This window comes from Anser cygnoides, chromosome 4, assembly GCF_040182565.1.
Source record: "Anser cygnoides isolate HZ-2024a breed goose chromosome 4, Taihu_goose_T2T_genome, whole genome shotgun sequence".
Classification (NCBI taxonomy): domain Eukaryota; kingdom Metazoa; phylum Chordata; class Aves; order Anseriformes; family Anatidae; genus Anser; species Anser cygnoides.
Window position 1 is genome coordinate 35,981,203 of NC_089876.1, and position 19,703 is coordinate 36,000,905.

The window sequence follows — 19,703 nt, forward strand, 5'->3', positions numbered from 1 at the left end:
CACAACTGGTAATTTAAACAACAACAACAAAAAAAAGAGCAAGTCTGAGAAGAAAAGCTGAGCAGAGCTGACTGCATGTCACAATAGCAATCTGATGCAAACACAGGTTCAAATAACTTTTATTTTTTTTTTAATTATGCTAAAACAATGCCTCTTTCACTTCTCCTGAAAAACTGCAAAGGTCTCCATGACTTTCCTGAAAGGAACAAAATTTCTGCATATGTCCCATCATTTTTCTTTATTTTCTTTTATCTCCTACCTAGAATTGTTGTTATCAGGCCAGCCCTGGAATGTAACATCTATGCAATACCAGCTCCAGCCATATTGAAAGGCAGAACAAACAGGACTGTTAAAACGGTGGGAGGAGAGGTGATTTGGGCCAAGAGTATGTTCATCAAAATGCTGAAAGTCTACCATAAGAAAATGCCATGGCATTTTCAAATGTGAGGCAAAGCACATAAGTTGTTTTCATGTTATCCACTTTCCTTACCTTTTGAAGGAGGAAAGGCTGAATCAGTCTTGCCAGAAACTGATTTTTGGGTACAGATATTATACATATTCTGATATGAATATGAACTTGATAGCTCGGTCTCTGACTTATTCTCTCCTTGTTTAGATTTTTAAAAGGCCATCGTGTTTTCTGCCAGTTGGTAATGTCATAAACAATAATATTGCTGTTACTGTTTAACAGGTAATAGTGCTTATTTCATGTGGTAGATTTGGCTCCAGATTGGGATTCAATTTGATTTGTGTTAATGACTTAACTTGTTGACAAATAAACATTTGAGGGAAAAATACATAATATAAACCCAGAAAAACAAACTATACCTTTAACTTTGCCCTAAACTTAAATTCAACTATTTATTGCATCACCCTCTGCCAGAACTGGGCAGTAAACTGCTTCCATATTCAAACGAATGTTTCCATTTAAAATTTACATTTAAAATTGCAATAACATGCTGGATCTCATTCTTTTTGAGGAAACTGCATTGTGTTACTTTAGCTACAATGCTAGAGAAATTGTGCATTCTGCTTCCTGTATAAATTTCAATTAGCTGGGTGCATTACTCACCCATTTTATCATTGGATGTTGAAGTTAAAATTAGTGTAATTCAAAGTGTCACAAACCACACTTACAAAATGGAATGGTTAATTGTTAATTATTTAAATACTGCATCTTGTGCATAAAGAACTTCTTACCTACAGTCAAAATATATTATTGACAGTTTGGAAGACAAGCTCAATTGCTGTCCAGCATAATTCTGAAATATAATTTATAGTGGTTATTTAGAGAACTATATCAAGTACATTAAAGCCATATGGTACTGTGGTTTCATCCCCAAGAGATGCCTCATCAGCTAAGAGAAGCATTATGATCAATATGTATATTACTCATTTTTAATAGAGTGTACTAAGCTGTAGAAGATTACTATTCCTGCCAGTTATTTGAAAATATGAGGTGCAACAATTATTTTAGGATTGTTGGAGAGTTTCAGTATTCTCAAGATATAGAAAAAATGTCTTTGTTTTGTTATGTTCAGGGCCTTAGACATTCTCTAGCAGCTGAAATCCCCAGAAAATAGTATGCCTAACTAGACAAGCTAAAAGCTATAAAAGGTAAAACCTTATTTGAGTTGTAATGCTCAAACAATTTGCTAAATATGGTTCCTCGCAAGGAGAGAGGGAGAATAAGACAGAGAGAGAGAGAGAGATGAGAACACTGTCATCTATCTTGGCAAGAGGACATAGCATCTACCACAACTATGCCTATTTTGCTACTAAAAATAAAAAGTGGTAAGTACTACAATGATTATTGCAGCCTTGGCAATGCTGAGAATGTTGAATTTTTTAAAAGATTCATGCTACATACACTCGTTCCCCAATATACTGAGAAAAATACCACAAATACCAAGCATTACATTAACCTCTGACCTGGTAGAAACATTAGCAACTGCATATACAGAGCAAAACTGCACTGCCTAACTAAGACAACAGATCCACAGACATGGAAAATGAAAAAACCACAAAGTCAAATTTCAGTTATTCAATCAAATGAAGCGACTGAGGGGGAATAATCCAGCTATAGCAGAAGTGCAAATACTACAACACTGGGAGGGAAGAAGTTGAAACAAGGCTGCAACAGAGGCCAGGTGTGGGACGGTCTGTATCAGTCAGTGCTGACCTACACAGGAAAGTCCTCAGAGCACAGTACTTCACCAATGTGCCTCTTCCCGCTTCTGGACCTGAGCTGATCTACTGGCATGAAGCCTCCACTCGAGCTCTGGTCTTTCAGCCTGCAAATATCAGACTGCAGCTGGTATGGAGCCATACCACATGCAAGGCTGGAGCAAAAAGAATGGAGGACCAGCTCTGCCAGAGCAGCTGGCATCACGTCTTCTACCTGCAATGTTGCCAGCCCAGTCCTACGCAAATGGGACAAGCCCAGCTGCACCATGCACTTGGAAGGCAGTGAGCAATTCCTCCAAGTCTGAAGCTGTGGGCAAGAGGCAGGATTAGGGGGGTTAGAGCTGGAGCAGGGAGGCAGGCTAAGGACCAGATGGAGAGTTCATACCTAACTGTGACTAGAAATACATTCACGCTGTGCTCCACCCAAACTAATAAATCTTTCAGTGGTGATTTCAGGTCCAACTCTTTTAATATTGTCTGGGACATCTACTCCTTTATGCTTTAAATATCTGATTCAGTGAAAGATTTTTAAACTGAGTTACTTTACATTAAAATGGTGAGGATTCAGGGCAGCTAAGCAGTCATTCAGGTATGCTTAATCAGTTTTAAACTTCCTTTTCAAAACAGATGTGACCGCATTTCCACATAGATTGATTTGTTTATTGTTTGTTTTTTGAAGCAATTTTCAATGCTCTTTTGAATGTTTGCTTCAATACTTGATTAAAAACAAATTAAGAAGAAAAAAAAAACTACTTTTATTCTGAAATAGTATAATGAAAGTATGGTACCATGATATGGAAAAAACACCATAAATGTACCATAATACCATAAAAAGCCTTGTGTCCCTTTTCTTCTGAAACTCTTCAGCTGGGTTTAAGCTGTCATGATGGCCCCAGGATTTCCATGTGCTGCATCTCACCAGGAACTCCAGTAGAGTCAGTGGTCTGTTGTTTATAAGTCATTCACCTGCCCTCTAATAAAGCTGCTCTGATAATGTGGGGATGCAACAACACTCAGGACAGCTCAGCAGATGCCAAGGATGGGTTTGCCAGATTAGAAATAGCACTGTACCAATGAGGGTGGCTGTAGTTCTTTTGAGGTATTTCTTTTACAAAGAAAAACATTCTCCAAACTGTCCTACTTAGATGTACCAGAAACACTTTCAACAACTGGAAAACCACTGTCACAGACAGTGGGAGCTGAGGTTAAGCAGAGTTTCTAAGCACGCCCAAATTTTTTTTAACCAACATATGTCTTCTCCCATAATTCTCAGTTTTATTTATTTCCAAAACTTCTCTCCCATCTGTTCCCTTCTCCATGATCTATATATTATCTTATGCTATTTATCCCTAACAGACTTTTGCTTCCTCTCCCTGTTCCAGTTAGATTAATGATGCCAATATTCTGTGTGTTTCTGGTCTCTCTGTTTTCTTCGTCACACATCTTGCATTCATACAGGCACTTTTAAATACTTATCGCTCTCTCTGACCCTTCTACAACAGTCCAAGCTTTTGTTGCTATTTCACAAATGTTCTCAATGTTTCCCTTCTGTCCTCCTTTAGGCCCTGATTACCAGTTTTACTTCTGAATACCAGTTCCTCTAGTCCTGTCAAACTCTACCTTGTTTTAGCTGACTTCCTTCCTTTTACCTTTTCTGTCTTCTTTGGCTTTGTTCCTTGACCTTTATTCCTGTACATTAGCTAAAGGTTCTTTATTAATATCTACCTCCTGAGACAGTTTAATGCACTGATGTGTCTTCTCTTTTCTTGCAATGCTGTGTTCACTGTGAACTATTCATTAAACATGTTTAAATAACTGCTTCATTAAATGTATCTTCACACCATTTTGAAACACATTCAGGTTCTAAACTATCTCATGACCATGGTACCTAATTTTGCTTGTGACACTACCAGTGTTCCTGCAAAAACTGCTTCTGTTATCCTTTCCCAACATTAATTCATAAATACTGCTATATTTTGGTTTGGAAGAAGTCTAGTACTGTTATTTTTAATGATGGATCATGCTTTCTTCCTTTGGGAGATAAAATAGTCAAATTATAACAAGCTGTTTTGCATTGCTGCTTCAGGCTGCCTCTGGTCCAAAAAAAATCATAGTAAAACAAATGCCTCATTTGACTAAATAATCAAGCACATCACTCTTTAGAGAGAGCAGTACAAAGCTGCAGGGTTGAAGAATATGAAAGAAACTTGCAAAAATCAGTCAGTGTACATAATGGCAATAAATATACCTGAAGTTTCCAGTTCTGTTTAAAAGATATGAGTTAGTACTGCAGACAAACAAAACCTAGCATATGATGTATGAAACACACTGCAGTGACCCATTTAGAGATACTTAAAGGAAGGACAATATTGTCATGAACAGACAAACAACACACAGCAGAGAAAAACTGTATATAGGCTCTGGACTCTGACCATTTCGAGGACACTGAATTTCCAAACAAGCTCTTTTCCTTTCTCTCAAATCTTTATAGGAGTCACTAGATGAGAATGTAAAGAGAGAAGAACATAGGAAATAAAGATGATAAAATTTAAGACAGATCATTACATTGTTACATGTGAGAAAGAGGATGAGATGAGAAAAGCAGTTGCTAGACAGTGCTATCAGTGCACTATAACTGAATATGAGATACTTGATGAGTGCTCAGATTAAATTAAAAAAAAAAAAAAGTGGTGAAATACACAGCTATTACACAAAATTATCAAACCAAATTCCATGGAATGAAAGACATATCCCAAATACCATCTGTACTTATTCCGATATCTCTCTAGTCAAATCACAAACCATAATTATAATACTCTGGCCTCAGAATAACAACAAAAAAGACAAGATATTTTTATTACCAAGTATCAGTAACTTGGTAATTTATGTTACCAAATACAACAACAAGAAACATCACTGCAATTGCATATCTATGCCCTTTAGCTGCTTTGAGTACCTGCATCTCAAGGACATAGTGGAGTTCAAGACCATACAAAGAAAAACACTGAAGTGAAGGAGCCTATGGAAGAGTTGGCTTATGAGAGACTAAAAAGACTGTCTCCTTACTTTGGAGAGAACAGGGCTGAAAGGGAATGTTTGCAAGTTTGCAAAGGATAAATTGCATGTAAAATTGCTACTCACCAAATCCGGCAGTCCTTGTAGTAGGTGCCCATAGCATCCATAGAAATGAAATTGAATGCATGAAGAGTAGCTGACACTCCTACACTGACAAGGATGTGGTCAAAAAATTCCTCTTTATCAGGTGGTCTGAATCAGCAAGGCAAAAGAATTATAGTGTTGACCAGGACAGAGAACTAACAGAGAAGTGCTAAGCAGGGCAAAGGCAAACAGTCCTTGTAGACCCAGAACAGTATCACAATCCAGATGCTAGCATCTGAAGGTCTAAGACTGTGCCTAGAGTATAGGACCTGGCATCACTCATTGTTTCCCAGTGCCAGATGTATCCCAGCTTGGTTGAATCCAGGATCCATGTCAGGGTGACAGTCAAGCACACACCATCTGCCTGTCAACATGATTCCCAAAGGAAAAGTAATTAGCAAACCTCATCTCATGGCTTAACACAGACCATGTTTGCCCCTCCACCTAAATAGAGCCTTTGAGCTGTAACAGTTTGGTAAATACCATCCACCTGTGGCAGGCCAAGTAGCAGTGAGCAGCAAGGCAGCAAACACACATAAGCCAAGCAACAATAAAGTTTTTGTTAGAGGGAAGAAATTGCTCCAAGCTGCAGTTTGACAGAGGCACTGAGAAATCAAACTATATTACTAGGTACAGCCACATCACCTTTAAATAGTTATGTTAGCAAAGAACCAGTTTAGTTTAATAAGTACTGAGCCCCTTCATTGCTATTAACCAGCATGAGTTACTAACATGTACTCATTTATTCACTGTGAGCCAATCTGTCTTCTGTCTACAGGGTTCTGTCTGTAACAACAAAAAAAAAAGAAAAATTCAGCCAGTCTACCATTAATTATTTTATCTCAGTTACACTTACATTAATCTGGAGTAAATTCAGGGAAGAAAATTGAGACATTTCTGATTCCAAGCCATATAATTGGGATGAGGGTCTGACCACACAACATGCACATAGAGAAGCTTTTATGCCCACTTAAGCATGAGCTGCATGCATGCAGGCAGCCAGCTTGCACCTGGCATGTCTACAATTACTACCACTTCCTTTTTTCCCCTGTCAAATCTTCCTCCCTTCAATGAATGCACTTCATGGAGTTTTGATGGATGGCAAAGAGTAGGTTAAACTCTTGTCCCAGTTCTAGATAGACTGATGTTAAGCATCAGAAAGGAGAGTGGCCAGAAGAGCACTGCATATCATTCTGCAGATCATTAACTAGTAATGTAATCTGCCCTACTCTAGGTGTCACATCCAAGAAAAGACCACAGAATTAGAAACATAGTGCTCTGAATGGAGGAATACTTGGTGTTCCTCTCCTTGCCCTTTATGCAAGCTTTGTGGTAAGCAGCCAAGCAGAAATCAGTGTTTTACACAAAATGTCTCAGAACCTGATAGCAACTCCAAACAGCTATCTAGCGTCACACACTCTGATGCGGTTATGTAATTTATATATTATGATAATCTGGTTTTCATTTAGCCTACTAATTCAATAACTGTTCCATTTAAATAATTGGCTGACTCCCCACCCATGTTGAAGAATATGCACACCATTAGATCACAAGGATACCATTAACTTAGACAAAATGTCATGAGGATAAAAGAGACTTTTCACAGAAAAAAGTCATTCACTTTCATGTGAGTTTATCTGTTAATATATACTTCAAGACAGCCAAATTTTTCAGACATTTAGAAGAAAAAAAATAATTCTAACACTGTTTGAAAGGATCACATTCAACTCTTAAATTTGTTTTATGAAGAAAAGGGTTTGGTTTTGTGGATTTTGTTTGTTTAGTTTTTATGTATACATTTACGATGCTCTTCCCCAAAAGTCTTACAGATAAGCAGGCTAACTAACAGTGGCTAGAGAACAGCAAGAGACTTTAAGAAGATCAGCAAAAGTGACAATAAACCCAGGAGAAATGACAAGACCACATGATGCTTCCAGGGTCATTTCTACTGTCAAATATTCCTTGTCCTGGCTCTGTAAGGCTGTGTCCAGCTCAAGAAAGCATCTTTAAAATAATACAGATATTACATTCAGTTACCTACCTTTCTTGAACGATTCTCCAGTTCTCTGGTTCTTCAGCTACACTGTGTCAGTCCTAGCCACAGGGTGCAGTGCTGTGTCTCCTGTCTAAGGGAAGGATGCAAACAACACTCCTAATGAGACCAGCTGTGGAATTAGGAAGCACAATTTCATTGTATGATACCAAAAACATAAGAAAGCTAAGCATTTATAAAACAGGGTCTTTTGAAACTAATGGGTATTTGCCATTGTCTCAAAGTAATATGGGAATGACAGTCATATAAAATTCAGAAGCAGAAGTAGCTTGTAAAAATAATAGAAAAAAGGCCTAAAGAAGCAGTTGGGACTTTTAATACAAAGTTATGATAAATGTAAATGAATTTCCTATTCCAGTTAAGGCTACGTAAACTGTATGAAAATTCGAGAAGCTGGTAATGACAAGTTACTTATTCAGATAGTAAGAATGTATTGCAGGGCGTAATTCAATATTATCTAAGTAGGCTATGATATCTATTATGTCTTTTGTACCTCTTCTTTACGCATTAAGATTAAAAAAAAAAAAAAATGGAAAGAAAACAGAAACATCTTGGGTCCTATTCTGGCAACAAAAAGCCCGGATTTCCTAGGTGTTTATTTAGCATAGTGTTATTTTCACAGATCACTTCAAATTTTACAAATGGTCTTTTTCATTGCAGTTTTTCAGGCCTATTCTGTTAAAACATAAGAACCAAAATGTTTCCATATACTCACAGATTTGAAAAAGTTTCTTTTTCTCATCTAAATTTTCTGTTTTCCATTTGTTTCCTTTCCGTCCCATAATTTAAACCTATAGGAGGAGGTTCTACTCCCAAATAAATCTTTTTTTCCTATTGCTTTGAATATCACATACGTTTTCTATATAGTCAAGCTATTCATGTTTTAGATGGTTTTGTGGGGGGTTTCTTTAACTTTGACATTACTTTCTTCAGCCTCCTCATCATTTTCAGCTTCCTCTCATGTCTTAGACACGGATTAAAATGTGCTTATAAGCCAGGCTGACCCTTCTGATAACCCCGTAACCATGTCTTACGTACAAGCGGTGTAGTACTTCTGCCTAGGCCAGGAAAGACTGAAAGCAGGATAGCACTGGGAGCTGAACTTTTCTGCTCATTTTAGCAGGGCTTTAGCTAAACCTGGAACTGATGTGACAAGAGCCCAAAACTCAGCGGTGATGGGCATACACAAACTGCACCAGTACAGAAACTTAATAGTTTCCAGTACAGGAGTTAGCTCCCAACACAGAAAACCTTTTGCTCCCAACGTACACAGGCTGTCATATTTGGGTAGAGGAGAATACTTTACCATGCTTCTTTGTAAATGTATGACAGTGGGATCTGATTGCAAAGCACACAGATTAAGCAATGAGAGGAACTGTGTGGACCTGTCCCTGCTAACCATGTCAGGAGTCAAAAAACAGACCCGATGCAAAGATCCTTCCTTGAGAAAATTTCTGATGCAAAAACTGCTACAGTTTGGGGGCACTTGCTCTGAGACTGAATTCAGGTTACCATGAAAGGCATTATGAAACTCAAGTGCCAAACCAGCAGAAACACCACAGGCTCTGAGCATAGCCACTTGGAGTTTAACATAGCCTAAACGTTTAATGGCGTGTTTTAGCTGATGTTCCCTGACTGTCCAACAGCCTTTCAGTACAAACTTCAACTTGCAATGCCCTCGTTTATCTTTCACTGATTTCAAGCCCTTGAATTCCACCAGATGTGGAATGGTGGAATTCTGACACTGACAAACCAACCCATTTATCTTAGGAAGAACCAAAAGCAAATAAGAAAATGACCCTGCACACCATGTAAAGTCCCCTCCGATATCTCTCTCTGGAAAGAGAAAATGCAAGACAGAAATTCTTCTTTCTTACTCTTATGATCTAAGCATATTTTTTCTCAGTCATATTTTTAAAGGAGTTGAGTTGGCTAACAATAGTGCTTAACACTGTCAACTCTTTGCTTTTTACTGCAATAGTTGGGATAAAAAATAGTTCATTTTTATCACAGAGATCTGCCTACAGTTCTTTGTTTGGTTTACCTTCTGCAACATAATAGCTTGTTGCTATGGTATTATGTCAAATAAGCAAAAAGTACTCCTCAGTCCTCAATTCCAAGCCCTCCACATCCTCTGCCTCAGCTTGGCCCCAAAACATGATTGCCAATTTCTGTAGAGCACACAGCCAGCTGCTGCAAATATACTCATCTTGTTTACTCAGCTTCAGCTCCCCTGTTTCCTGAGCAAAAGTCAATGCCCAAGAGCTTTAATTGTTGATCTCTGTTCACCTGCAAGATAGCAAGAATAAGAGCATAAACAGTACTAGTTCTACCACCACCACAGACTGGAAACTATGAACTATAACTATGTCATTAATAAGATTCATTAAGTTTAGAAAGAATAACTAAAACAACCTATAATTTCTTTGACAGCTCCAACCAAAGGGCAAATTTCTTCTGCCTGTTCTACCCTGTGGAGCTTTCATTGTATGTTTTTACCCAGAGGACCAAAACATACTCTCAGTTAGTACCATGATATAACTAAAGTTAATGGAGTTACTCTGGTCTAATTGAAGGCATAGTTTATTGCAGCAAATGTTACACTACAAGAAATTGTTGAGAAAAATTCCAACCATCAGCTTTATATATCATTCAGTTTCCAGAAGTCTGACTTAAAAGTCTTTAAATAAAATTCTACTGTAGTCTGTAATGGTTATCCTGCTCCTCCTCAAAAATCAACAACTAAGTAATAAACATGTTAACACAGATTAGCAGATTCTCTGCTTCTATCAGCTTCATTCACTATTCTGATATCTGTTTTTCAGATGTTTTTTGGTCATTTGGTGGGTTGGTTTTTAAATCCATTTAAAATTAGTATAATGCCAGGAATCTTATTTACAAAATGTTATCCAGTGAAGAAGCTGTGCCATGTACATTTTACATGCATGGGAGCACAGATGTCAATTTCTGCCTGTGTGCGTATGCACAGCAGAGAGAAATGGCTTGTCCTCATCTCAACTGTATTACTATGCTGTAAGTAAAGGTATCATTCTAGTACCTGTGGACATAGCAGTTATAACTGAGTTTAACCCAACTAGCTCAGGTGCCAATTAATGGTAACATCATGACAAATTTGACAGTTTGAAAGCCATTATGTGGTAAAATGTGTCAGAGGCTTGCTGCACCTCTGCTACTGCCACCATACTCACAGCCAAACTATTTCATTAATTCCCCTTTTTCTGCAATTAGATCTTTCAAAGGAGATTAGGTATGAGACAGGACATGTAAAGTGAAAATCTCTGAATGTTAAAATGTCACATCAATTTACTCCACATTAACCTTACTGGAAATCTGTATCACCTTGTTCTTACAGAGGAAGTATTATCACTATCACAGTTCTACAAATCTCTGCCATTGCTATCCGTCATCTCATCAGGAGCCCTTTGACATAAAATGGCATTAAAATTAAAAGCCTGTACTTCAAACATTGATAGGTGATACTGAGATTTGGTGCCTTAAATCTGTGCATTTTTTATTTTTTTAATTTATTTTTTATAGCTTTAAATTCACTCTAGTCCTTAAAAGTAGCTGTTTGCATTCTGGTAATTCTGAAAGCTTCTGGAACAGGTAATGGAGTACTTTTAGTCTTCTGATTATTTAACTAACGTTCGGGAGAGCTTTTCCCTTTCACTTTTGCATCACATTTCCTTTTTGTTTCTCTGTGCATTTTAACACCTTTAGGGATAGAGTATTTCATTACTGGACCAAGTCTGCATTAGCTAGAAGCACTTTTTCTGGTGTGCATCTCTGTGACTTATTCACTCTGTCTTCAATTCTCTTTTTGAGAATTCTGAGAAATTGAAATTCTCTTGTGCTACTGGTTTGCACAAGATGCCTCAGAAACTGCTGCTGTCAAAGAAAAAATAAAAATAACAATAATAACAAAAAAACCTCTGTCTTTCCTACGTTTGTTATTATTATCAGAGGGAGTCTTATAAACTGAAACCCTCTCCCCAGCTATTAAATGTCTCTGTCTTTAGTTCACTATTTTATTCTGTAATTCTGTAAGCATTGCTCAACCACACTGAAGTACTTACAACACAGGTCTGAATGGAAGGATTCTTCCCCCTCCTCTATCCCTATCCCCACTTTTTTTTTTTTTTTGGTACCACATGGTGTCTGATTTTAAAATGTAAGCAGTCGTTTGTCCCATGCTTGCCCAGTGCACAAATAGCTCCAAATGTAAGGCTCCAGCTCACTCACACCCTTCTGTTTTCCTGCCTGATGGCAGGAAAAAGGCAGGTCAGGATGCAGATGAGATGAACTGTTTCAAGCTCCATTTGGCCTTACTTGTGTGAAGAAAGCATGGCTCCCTGTGTCATTTCTCCCAAAAGAAGCAGACAGGCAAAACATTTAAGGACCCTTTCACAAGGGATCTGTCTTCAGGTATGTTTTTGGCCAGCAAATTGGAAAACACATCATGTCTACTCACCCACATTTGTTTTTCTGTTGATATTTTGTACTGCTTCACATCACTATAGCTTTTGAAGTTTTCTTATTTTAAGTAGAGCCAACAGTTGGAGACTGCCTGTCTGGTTCTACCACTGCTGAGCAATTTTTCAGTCCTCAAAGGTACTTTAGATTATTGTATATGTATATATGCATATATATGGAGAGAAAGAAATATATTTATACGTATGAAAATCTATAAAAGCAAAAAACTGGGACATGACTTTTTTGAAAGTTATGCCTTTACACTGTTTTCTGTCAGAGCTGATTTTTTCTACTTAAACGTTCTTTCCTCCTGTCCAGGTCTACTTTACTGTAGATTTATGTACCAGTCACCTTCAAGTATTTCCAAGTTGCTGGAGTTTGTTCAGCTTTGCACACACTAGAGATGGCTTCCCAGGGTTTCCTGTTGGCTTCCTTTGGTCTTAAGAAATTGATCTGTGCAATTCCAGTTTTGTTCTCACAAAAAGCCCAATTTATTCATTTATAGGAAAGGAATACTTTCTTCTTAGCTTTTCCTCGCAGATCGAAGTCCATTACCTTCTGTTTGCTGCAGATAGATACAGGGATCTGTTGCACCAGGGCAACCTACACCCTTCACTAACTGCTTACACACCAAAGCATGGCCCTGCACAAATGGTTAAGTGCTGGCCCATGTTGATAGCTGAATCACACAGGCAGTCAGAAGACTGTGCTTGCAAAAAAGGATGAGGAATTCAAATGTCTGGCCATGGAAGGGAATGAGCCAACTGCAGCTGCAAAAGCCAAAACCAATGGGTTGCTCAGGGACCCAGCAACACAGCTGGCATGAGCCAGACCCGCTCCACCATAAATGAATGAGTCCTCTGGGAGCTGGAGTTAGCTACTGTCTGTGAATCACTCCAGGACCTGCCATGCCCCTCTGTAGACAGTATGCATCTTCTGTGGCTTGGGATCACATGAAGATTTTGGTATGTGACTCAGAGAAAAGGAGTTAGGCCAACCCAGGACTAACATCCAAATACCACACACATCTTGCTGCATATGTATCTGTCTTTTACACTAGAAGGAATGACTCAAATCAGACACATTGTTGAGATTATTTTAAGCAAAAGCATTGGTGTTCTCTAAGGAAGATTTATCCCCATTCCACTTCCTAATATCAGGCACAAAATGACCATGACAGCACTCTTTTCTGAATACCATGAGTAGCTGTTTCTGAGACAGTTTGGTTAACAGAAAAGCATCTTTTAAACTGATGGTTTATTTCAGTTTGTGTTGTTGTTGTGTTTTTTTTGTTTGTTTGTTTTGAGGGACCATCTTCATCCCAGCCCAGTGCTTCTGTGAATTTTACTGAAGATTTGGCATGTGATATAAAATATACAGGCATGGTGTTTGTCACTGAAAGCTATTGAAGTATCAAATATTTATCACAGTTTAAACTTCTGTAATTGGTACTATGGGATTTGGGACACGGCTGCACAAGAAACTAAAAATTTTAAGGTACAGGAGAGCACCAAGTGCAGGGACTTATTCTCTATTTTTATACTCCATTACATAGAATTTTTTATGACACATGACACTAAGTCAATATTGCCCAGTGGTTTGATTGATATTTTCTGGAGAGAAAATAATAACAAGCATGAATAATAAGCATGAATGGATAGTCCTGGGCCTGCGAGATCTTATATGGATTTAGAAATGTTTCAAAACACTGTCACTCCTACAGACGGGAAGAAATTATTTGCCCCCTTTTTTTTTTTTTTTTTTTAAGTAACTTTCTATTCATCCAGGATTGTACCAGACTGTCATTGTAAAGTCTAGCCATTTTCCAGGGAAATTATGTGTGAACTTGCAATAAGTTTTAATAAGTTTTTTCTAACCTCTAAACATTTTTGAGCTTTTCCTAGTGTTACATCCTGAAAAAATATGTATCCTAAGGATGCTGAATGTTTGAAAAGACTATCATTGGAAAGCTAGGTTGAATAATTGGCTTCTTGCATTCATTTCTTAGTGGGGCACGTGTGCTGGTCATTCTTATTGTGCCTGGCATAGTCTTAGTCCAGCTCCTGTGAACATTTGTTTCCTGTGGTTACAAGTCTTTCCCTATGTTGTTGACAGCTTCATTTTTCCAGAGAAGCAAAGCTGTAGTGTGAGGTCATCTCAGTTCACCGGCTATCCCACAAAAAAATAAAAAATAAAAAAAGGAATAAGAAGATCTGGTATACTACAGAATTTAGTAGTTAGAACATACTTAGAGTCATCATGTGCAACATGTTATAATATATATAAAAATATATATTTACTCGTAATTTCTCTCCTGAGAAAAATATGCAATGAGTTATAACTATAGAATTAATATGTCAAATTGTGACTAATATATCAAAATAAATTAAATCTTTCTAACATTATACAACTATCAGTTAGCTTTTTTAATAAAAAGGAATAAATTCTATATACAAAAATACATTTCTCATCCTTATTCTAAGGCACTATACCACATATCTTAAATCAACAATTCTTGGAGACCATTTTTTACATTTTGTTTGTACAAGATCTGCCTTGAACAGTCACAGTATCATCAAAATTTCCAGCTAAGACTCTTAGTCACCACTGTACACAGAAATTATCATTATTGTTACCACTGTTATTATTATTGCTATTGGCAATGGAGGAGAGTTTCTCACAAGTATGCTCCTTTGAATTCTCTCTGCTCCTGAGCCTTTCTACCTTGATTGAAACACAGCCTGGAGCAAGACAAAGGTGTAAGACCCAGGAAAACATTCTGAATTGGACAGTCTGGGACAAGTTCCTAAACCTAGGATATCAATGAGAACTCTAACTGCAGCGGTCCAGGATTTCACATTGTCAATTTACCTAGCCATCAACGAGGCCTGTTATAACATGGCTTGTGCCAACTTCAAACTCAACAATTTGACCGCATTTTTAAGCATCTAGATGTGTGGGCCCACATGTTAAAAGTTAAAGGAAGAGTTGACTGTGTTCTCACAGATTCTGTCTTTTCTTCCCCATTGTAAACCAATGCAGGCTGGAGATGGAGGTAATACAGAGAGACATACGCATCCCACAGCACTGTGAAGAGCTGTTCCTAGAGGCCCAGCCGAGTTCCCTGAGTTCAAGCCAAGAGGCCAAAATGAAGGTGGCTAGGATGAAACTACACCATTCATAGCATACCAGGCTGCACAGTGCCCTCTCAGTTATCATTTCAATCAAAACAAACACTTACAAAATGAATAACTGCCTTGACTATTTAAACTGTTAACCTTTTTTTTAACATGGCTGTTTATAATTAGATTTCACAGAAAGTCAAACTGGTGGGTTTCTCTGAGCTTGACATTTTTATCATGTGAAATATGTTGGATCAGGTAATCATAAGGCCTTAAGGTCAAGTAACATGACTGAATTGCTGTTAGCAATTAAACGTGCGATAAATAACAGTATCTGCTGTAGCTAGGAAAGATCATGTAGGTAGCTTCATGTTCTGTTTTATAAATCATATTAAAAAAAGTGTATGGGTTGTTTTATATTAAACATGGTGGTTACATGTGCCAAAGATTTATTAGTCCAGTCTGTCTTATGGTGAGTGGCTGCAGTCCAGATTCATGTGGTAGAATAATAAAAAATTTTAAATGGCTGTAGAAGCTGATGGACCAAAATGGAGTGAGTTACCCGATTGGCTACCAGTGATGTCATAGCCATGGCTGCAGCTCCATATATGTTTACGAGAGGTTTATTCTCCTTAATTTCCACCTATATCATAATAACAATCAGACATTCTAAGCAGTCTGTTTCTAAGAGGTCACTGAACTTTCCTGGTGACTGGAGTATTTCAGCCTCATCTGCTTCACCCTGAACTTGGGGCCTGCAACTGTGCCCCTGAATTTCCCTGCCTCTCAGGGCTGGTCATCATTTTCCTAGGCACTTTGCTGGAAAGACTGTATTTAGAGTTAGGGTTTACACAGGCTATGGAAGAACTTTCTGTTCCAAGTACTTAGCAGGAGATCCTGCAAACACTTAAACACATATATAATTTCCCTTTTGCAAGTAGCCCCACTCACTTCAATGTCACTATTATGTGAACAAAGTTAGATCCCTGCCTAAAATTTTCAGGAGACTTACTACATATATTTTCAGATGCCAAGAATGCTGAGGGCTCTTAAAGAAAATAAAAAGAAGTAGATGCATGATTTGGACTACATACAGATTTTTCCCTAATTGCTTTAATCAAATTCCCACTAGGCATTAAAATTAAATTGTCTACGTTAGCTGAATTCCACTGGTCATTACTGGCTGGCAGTGGCTGATGTATCAGATTTTCTTTCCTTGTCTTTCTTACACATGGGTGTATTAAATATAGGCGTTACTGGGATGTCTGGTAGCCTCTCAGAGAAGTTCCCTTAACTTAAAGAAAGGATTTTTCTAAATACACTATTTGATGGTTTAAAGTGATTGAAAATTCAAATTTTGCTCTTCCTTTTCAGAATATTCCTGTCATGCAATCTCTTCCATGAATTTTGAACTGAACCTTGTATTTCTATTGGCCTAACATGCAGGTTCCATACAGTACAAGTACATCTATTTGAAGGATTTCTTACAAATTCAAAATTCCAGTCTGGTGTGCACTGACTAAACTGTTATACTGAAGAACAGAGCAAGTTTCTAGAGCTAAAACCCTAGTTGCAAATAATAATAATAATAACAATAACAATAATAATTCTTAATTATTGTCAAAATAAATAAATAAAATCATAAGGGCAATTTTTTTTTTAATTCGTGTTTATCTTTGTCTTTCTTTTCCTTCCTTTTATATATGCATTACTGCCTTCCAATTAGCGTTAGCTGTTACAAACAACACTTTAGTAATTTCTTTCAATAACCTACTTCTTAAAACATCTGAATAGATTTTGGTGTGGTTGTTTCTCTGGTAGAATCTTTATCCAACCACAGTGACTGCAAAACAATTTGATTCCTGTGTCCAAATAGTGAAGTGCGTGTGTCAGTACTGTGTCTCAGCATTCCCTGAGGAGCAGGCACTTCGTCTAAATTGAATTATAAATAATACTCTGATGCAGGAAGTAATAGTCTAGTAGCAGTTTACTCTTAATGCCATAGTTTTATTTATTAGTTTTGGCTGTCTGATAAATATAGAGAGGTTTTAATTTAACATAACAGTTCTTTGCGTAGATAGACAGCCATTACTGGTGTAGCCAAGTAATATTCAGTCTCATGGGAGACCCTGTCAAAAGAGGAAACAATATCAATTTAATTATTTTACTTTCTGAACACACTGCAGCTAAGTGTCTTGGGTATTGACTTCATGTTTTTCTTCAATAAATGTAGCATGTATTATGGTACCAAGTTTAATGAGCCTTTACTTTTTTTTTTCTTTTCTTAACTGAGAACTGAAGAATTCTTTATTAAACAGACATGTAAGGAACTGTATTAGCTTTCTTCTATACAGTTACGATTTTTCTACTAGCTCTGCAATTTCATTGTAAATTTGGGGCCATACTGTAGCAAAACTCTAGGGATTTCACATACAGGAGGTGTTTAATGCTCAGAATGTTTTTGGTCATACATTAGTAATCAAAATAATTTGTTTTTTAAACTCTTCTAAGTAAAACATTTTCAGGAGTTACCAAAAAAAAAAAAAAAAGGCTAGAAAAAATACACTCTCCTAAAAAATATTTGTGAGGCCTAATTATCATGTATGGGCTCCTGTAAGAACATTAGTAATAGTAGTAGAAAATTACTCTTGGATTATTGCTTCCTGCACAAGAGGGTGTTATTCAAAATATAATGGAGACAAAACCATTGCTCAGAGAGTGCTGAAATTTTTGTGACTGCAGAAGGCTAGGAGTTGGACATTGACCCCATAGCTATTTGAAAGCCCCAGTGAGGCCATATGGTGGCTGCACAGAACGTGTTTTCTGACAGTACTACAGAGCTGGTATGTCAAGTATCTTGAAGATTAATCTATATTTATGTTCACAGGGATTTCACATTGCATTGATAAGAGGACAAGTGACAGCCTGCGATGATATGGTAATCTCTGTGATATAAGCACTTACAGTTTGGAAACATTTGTGTTTTAAGTGGTAGCTCTATCTATAGTTATGGCTGCCAAAGAACTCTTTATCTTCTCTGTTTTCAGTTGCTTGTGAGTTTTTCAAAATGGAAATTTTAGCCTGATATGTTCCATGCATGTTGTTTTGCTTAGGCTCAAATGTTCTGGATATATGAGTGAAATTCTGAGAAATATCTTGTCCAGAGTTATCCTTCCTTTCTGCCCCAACTACTTTTTGAAGAAATGTTGTACTACTATGCTATGAAGAAGAAATTAAGATGAGTAATGCACTCACAAGTGCCTGCATGAAAATCCACCCAAATTCAAATACATCAGTTTAGGCTTAGGACATACATTCAGTAGAGCTTCTTAGGGGCTAGCCACTACATCGTTTTCACAATTTGCTAAGAGCAAGCTGCAGTTCCCAGTAGTCACAAGCATGCCAAAATAAACTCTAATGTGCCTGGGCTACACTGGGCATCCTGTGTGATTTGCATGAACAAAAATTCAACTTTCTACAAAGAAATACAGCAGGAAGTGCTACTACCCACACTCAGAACAGTGCATTAAACTGGGAGCAGGAGCTGACCATGACCTGTAATCCATTCTTTTCTATGAATTACACTTTCAGTACTATGGAAAAAGCTCTTAAAAAAGATCTGGCAATGATTTAGCAGTAGTCATTGTCATTGTTGTCTGTAGTTACATAAAATTATGTTCCAGAAAATTCTGGCTGTCAAGTCAGAAACAGCAGGAAAAAGGGTGTGGGAGGGGACACTCAAGCACAAAGATTTTAAAGTTTCACCAAAGCAGACTTTCAATGACAGTTTCAATTGGTCAAAAACTCAATTTCTCTCACACACCCATTATAAAGGAAACAATTTCAATTAAATCTGCTATCCTCTATGCTATGAATAGCAGCCATCCAATTTTATTAATGAAGCAGCTGAAAGGCTGCACAGGAGAAACTAGTAGGACTGTAAGCTTAACCCATGGTCCTAATGTAGCCAGTGAATGCCATGCTCCTTGTTAGGATTTAGGATATGTTAGCCTAATTAGTTTGATGTGCCATCTATATAGGTCTCTGTGCTCCTCTCTAGACCCAGAATGGAAATCAGAATTTCCATCTCCTATCAGTGATGTGCTGTATAAAAGGGTCCACATTTTTGGACCATAACCTCTCCCCCACACTATTTTATTATAAAAATGTCATATGTACTGTGGAGACAAAAACACAGCAATCTACAAAACAGAAGGGAATTTCTAGTTAATTTTCAGGGGGAAGGAGAATTGTTAGTTTATTAAGCAAACATTGTTATCCATTATTTGCTGATTCCTAAAAGCTAGGAAATTCAGTCCTAAAAATCTTCATCACAAGAATGTTAGACCTGCAAAATCTACATCTGAAAGCTCAAAGATCAACCTTCCCCTGCACTGGGAAAGGTTCTGTAAAGAGCTGGAACCATCTCAGAAAATTTTAGATGTTGAAAAACTAGGCATAATTTTATCTGTGCTTGTCATTTGATTCAGTGACTGGACCAAGAAAGATACAGGTAAGGTAGAAGAACTTCCCTCCAGTGGCGTACATTTCCCTTACTGACTAACTTAGGCTATATTACTTTAAACCTAAAAAGTGAAGTAAATGAAATGATTTCTAATTCAACAGTTCTGTAGTAATCCCCAATTATTCTATGAGGGAAGGGAAGAATAGCAAAGGGAGTTGAAATG

At 37.4% G+C, this 19,703-nt stretch overlaps 1 long non-coding RNA gene across 1 annotated transcript in view; it reads right to left on the bottom strand.

The window, feature by feature from the left end:
- Positions 1-19,703, bottom strand: part of LOC106042461 (uncharacterized) — a 149,372-nt gene that overhangs the window by 36,597 nt on the left and 93,072 nt on the right. The window contains exons 12-13 of the long non-coding RNA XR_010831096.1: positions 7,388-7,472; positions 5,329-6,132 (exon numbers count right to left, since the gene is read on the bottom strand). This is a non-coding gene — a long non-coding RNA (uncharacterized lncRNA). The remainder of the gene's footprint in view (positions 1-5,328; positions 6,133-7,387; positions 7,473-19,703) is intronic.